This window comes from Peromyscus leucopus, chromosome 2 (genome assembly GCF_004664715.2).
Source record: "Peromyscus leucopus breed LL Stock chromosome 2, UCI_PerLeu_2.1, whole genome shotgun sequence".
NCBI lineage: Eukaryota > Metazoa > Chordata > Mammalia > Rodentia > Cricetidae > Peromyscus > Peromyscus leucopus.
In genome coordinates, this window is record NC_051064.1 from 91285285 (window position 1) to 91290663 (window position 5379).

Sequence of the window (5379 nt, forward strand, 5' to 3'; positions counted from 1 at the left end):
AGCACGGAGAACCCCGTGGTGGAAGCCTTTCTCAGCCACAGGCATACAAAGAGAGAACAGGGCCAGCTCACAGGGTAGTCTGGGCTACCTCAGAAAAGCCCTGATGCCAGAGGCCAGACCGTGACAGTCTTTTGCAGACACAATGGACTTTTAATAGAAACAAAGAGGAAGGAAATGCACATCCAAAAGCAATCAATCATAAAATATTTGAGTAATGAGAGACAAAATAGTCACTAAGAGAAAACCGCATTCAGTCCACAGACACAGCCCCTGCAAGACGGATCAGAGCCGGCACTCCAACAGAACTACAGGCGCCGACTCAGTGCGGCAGATGTGCTCCACACCATTATGGTCAATCGGGAGATCCAGGAGTTGGTCATCCAGTTTCAGGATGTCCCACGTCCTCAGTGACACAACCACAAAACTGCGCTGATCCTGGAAACATGTTCAAAAAGGAAGCCATGGCAAACTATTCACCTATTCTTACTTGAAATACTCACACAAGCCGTAAATCAGAACCAGTGAGGTTGCTTTGCCTTTTAGTCCACAAAGAGGCCAACGCGGCCATTTGATTCTATTAGGAAACAAAGGGCTGGGGCAGTGAAGAGAGAGTGCTTCAAACTTATGAGGACCTCCTACGCTTATTAAATATAAAAGAGCTTTTAAAAGTCCATCACAGGTATAATTTGGGACTGTAATTTTTAGAGGGAATTTTTTTCCTTGTGCAGTCTAGCCGGCAGAGAGCCAATCAACCCATTAGAAAAATCAAAGAGCCAGAAATCTGCACTTTGTCATTAATTCAGCCATGGAAGAGCACTGCCACGAGCATCTTTTTTTAAAGCTGGACAGCGAAGACTAACAGATAGCAGACAAGACGTCCATCCTATAGCCAGAGCTTTGCTCGCACCCCAGCAAGCTCCAGCTCTCTTAACGTCCTTGGGGATGAGCTGGTGTTCTGGGTGTGGGCGGCACACACAGTGATAAAAGAAGACAGGATAAAGACATTTTTTGGCTTTCCCCTACCTCCTTGAAGAGTGAGCCTGACCTAAAAATCACTATGCAACGCTGAGGGGTGGTAACCACAGATGCTATAGTCTCCTGGCTATATTTTACTCCGTCTAATGTACCGATTCAAGCCACAACTAGCTTGGAAGAAAAGAATGCAGGGAATAGCAGTACTCAAACAACAGACACCCTGCTCTTCCTGCTTACGCAGCACTTTAATCAGGTCTTCTCAATTTAAATTCGCCATGCAATAATCATGACTCTTCCTGAAGGGTAATTGTTTGTAGAAGGACTGTTTTAATAAAAACCCACTGTGTGGAGGGTTCTTTTTTTTTTATTGTAAATTTACTGCAAACTATTCAACTGAGACTATTTCTTCCCCGCCCGGTATGTGACTGCCACTGGATGTGACTGCTCCGGCATGTGACTGCTCCTGCAGGTAGTGGCTGTTTAACTAGAGAAGCAGAACCAGTGCCAACAGGCACCCAGTGCACAGAAAATATAAGTGCCGCATTTATAGACAGGCGCAGCTTTGTAGAACATGGGAGATTGGCAGCCTGCGTGAAGAACAGCCATCTGGTTCTTCACTTAGAATGGGGATTTGAGCCACATAAACATCCAGAACCATGAAACACCAGTGGCCTGCATTGCCAGCTGTAAAGCTATAGCTTGGGAGCCTCAAATGGGCCAGTCATTTATAGCCCCAACATGAGCCTCTTCAACATGCACATTCACACACATGTTTACCTTGTGCTCATCTACGATACTGAGAACACTGCACACACTGAAACAGGTTGGAAAAAGTAAACAAGAACTCAAGTGTTACAGCTGGCAAGAAACTCCGAAGGGAAAATTAACATATGCCACCACAGGGGACTGGCACTGCTGAACACTCGTTTCCTCTCAGAGATGAGCTGCACAGAGGTAAGTGTACTTCAGTACAGTTAAGAACTGGAGGGCGGCTGCTTCAGTAGGGTAACAGAAAAGCAGCTGGGAGGAAAAGTCTGTCCATTCTGTATAAGAAGAGGTGGTTTATTTTCTATTCTTAAAATATTTTATTTAATGGTGTGTGTGTGTGTGTGTGAGTGTGTGTGTGTGTGTGTGTGTGAGTGTGTGTGTGTGTGTGTGTATGCACATGAGTACAGGTGCTCATGAAGACAGAGAAGGGCATTAGATGCCCAGGAACTGGAGTTACAAGAGTTACATGAGCCACCAGATGTGGGTGCTGGGAACCAAACTTGGGTCCTCTGGAACAGTATGTGCTCTTAACCACTGAAGTCATCTCTCCAGCCTAAGAAAGATACTTCAGACACTTTGTTATTTAAAGAATGTTGTAGCCTCCCTGGGTATATGATTGCTTGCCATTCACCTATACTGGGAATCCAAAGTTTCAGCGCACAATTTTCCTAATAAAAATAACTGGAGTTTTCATCCACTTACACTTGAAAAGAAAGGGAGAGAAGATTCTGGCATTTCATAGTATATATAATGTATATATCTTAGACAAATCCTCATCTTCAATGTGAATTTCTGTGTCTTTATATTTGAAATATCTGAAATAATTTAAATATAAAGCAATACAAACTATAAAAGTTAAATGTAATTAAACCACCAAGAAAATAGATTTTAAAAGCGCTACCATTAAATTTATAACCTTCAAAGTGATTTATTACACTATGAAAATAAAGTCTGAGTTGCAAAATTTATTTGACAGGCATGGCATATTATAAGCATGGTAATATCAAAACCTCATCATGGTTTATACTGTTCAAATATATTAATCTTCATCTTACCTAGTTTTTATACATACATTTAAAAAACTAATTACAAACCTGAAGACAAGTGATAAACTACATGGCAGTGTTTATAATATTCCTTAATATAAATGCAATGCACATTTAATCATTAAAAGAGTTGGAGACCTCCACTGACTAAAGACTTTATAGCCTTATTACCCTATCCAGGTCCCAGAATGTTTATAGACAGAAATCATTCATGACCCATGTACTCACTGTTACTTAAGATGGAATTAAAAGGCTATCCATTGCAGAGTCTAAGAATTTAGCCAGAGTTCTCATTTTGATTTGTACTATTCAAAGTAATAAAACATACTGCCCCTGGAGCAGTGGCTAGGTGGTCAAGGACTCGCCTAGCGGGCATGCGAGCTAAGTTCATGCTTGGGGGGCAAAAAAAGCACCAGCCTTATATGAGATTTAATCCATGCCAAGAACTGTTTTTAATCCATTGAACCTCCAAAATATTGTGATTTAATGTTAACATTAACTTCATTTTACAGAGAGAAAAAAAACTTAAGATGAATCAAATTACTTGTACAGCTAAGTGTATGTCCTACCTGAGATTCAAAGCCAGGCAATCTTTAACCTCCTAACCATCTTTGTAGAGCAGACCATGTCAAACATCACATCTTCCTTCCCTGACTCCCTACCTCTATGTGAAGACCAAGAATGCCTGAGGAGAGATGGGATGTAACTTAGTGGTAAGTATTTGTCTATCATGATTAAGACCCTGGGTTCAACTCCATTAACACTATGGAAGTCAGGCATGGTGGCACATGCTTGAGATTCCAGCTCTGGGGAGGTGGAGGCAGGAGGATCAAAAGTTCAAGATCATTCTTCCCTACATTGTGAGTTCAACACCACATGGGCAACATGAGACACTGTCTGGGGTGGGGCGGGCAAATATCTGAGAAGGTGAAGATTCACTACCATCTCCTTTAAAAGGTAGACTCTAGTCCTCAAGTCATTCCAAACATCCTTGAGATTAAAGGCAAGGAGAGAAGAAAGGCTTTTCCACTCACTGGGTGGAGACAGTGGATACAGAATGCCAAAGAGCTCTAAGGAGTTAAACAAGTGAGGCATTACCTGAAGTTTTCTAAGCATTCTTAACGTGGTCAATACCTACAACCATGTATAAAACGATGCTTTTTAAATGGAATACAATGGCATGGAATGGAGAGCTAGGAGCTCACAGGAAGAGCACTTACCTAGCATGCAGGATGCTACAGGTTAGATTCCCCAACACACACACACACACACACACACACACACACACACACACACACACACTGCTATAAAAACATACAGATTCAGAGCTCATAGATTACTCTTTTCCTAAGTGGTTTAATGGTACTTCACAAGTGCACCAAAACCATGCAATGAGGAAAGGGTGGTCCCATCCAGCAATAAGCAAAGAAAACAAAAGGAAGACTGGACCCTTATCTCACATCATCACATCATATAAAAAGTTGACTGTAAATGAATTCAATATGCACTTAAACTCCGAAATTGCAAGACTAGAAGAAAACAGAGGGCCAGCTTCCTTCTATTTTTTGGTAAGGATTTCTTGGCCATAGTAACAAAAGCACAAATAAACAAGTGGGACTCTATCAAACTTATAAATTGTGTGTGTCTGTGTCTGTGTGTGGTGTGTGTCTGTGTCTGTGTGGTACATATAATACGGTGTGTGACTGGGTGCAGATGCACTATTGTCCACAGGTAAAAGTCAGAGTACAACTTCAGATGTTAACCTCGGGTGTTCCACCTTGTTTGATGCAGGGTCTCACTTCCTGCTCTCTGCTGTATACACCGATCTGATTCACTAGTCTGAAAGCCTCTAGGGCTTCTCTTGGCCCCACCCACCTCCTCGAGAAGCCTCAAGGACACAGCTGACTGCACCTGAACCCAGGTTGTCAGGCTTATACAGCAATGCTATCGCCCCAGCCCCGAACCTGCAAACTTTCATGTAACAAAGAAACATCAATGGAGTTAAAAAAAAAAAAAAAAAGCAACTGAATGAGTATTTGCAAGCCACGCCTATAAGGGACAATACCCAGAATATATAATGAAGATCTCTACAATTCAGCAACAAAAATATAATGTAATTAAATGTTGGGCAAAAGTCTTGAATGGACATTTCTCCAAAGAAGATATTAAAACTGCCAACAAGCATATGGAAGGATGTGAAACACCACAGCTATGGTCTGATATGGGCTTTATTGGGCTAGCGCTGTGATTCCCAGAGTAATGCCACTGAAAAAACGGCATTTTTGGTTTGTTGGTTTGGGTTTTTGTTTGTTTGGTTGGTTGGTTGGTTGTTTTTCGAGACAGGGTTTCTCTGTGTAGCTTTTGGTGCCTATCCTGGATCTCGCTCTGTAGACCAGGCTGGCCTCAAACTCACAGATATCCGCCTGCCTCTGCCTCGCAAGTGCTGGAATTAAAGGCGTGTGCCACCGCCGCCCGGCATGTAAAACCGTTCTTTTTTTTTTTTTTTCCTGGAGCTGAGGATCAAACCCAGGGCCTTGAGCTTGCTAGGCAAGCGCTCTACCCCTGAGCTAAATCCCCAACCCTAAATAAC

General features: G+C 42.3%; 1 long non-coding RNA gene across 1 annotated transcript; it reads left to right on the top strand.

Moving 5' to 3' along the window:
* Positions 1-1298: 1298 nt before the first annotated feature.
* LOC119087414 lies at positions 1299-5078 on the top strand. The gene is made up of 3 exons (XR_005090863.1): positions 1299-1929; positions 3302-3502; positions 4581-5078. It is a non-coding gene; the product is annotated as an uncharacterized LOC119087414 (long non-coding RNA).
* Positions 5079-5379: the final 301 nt, after the last annotated feature.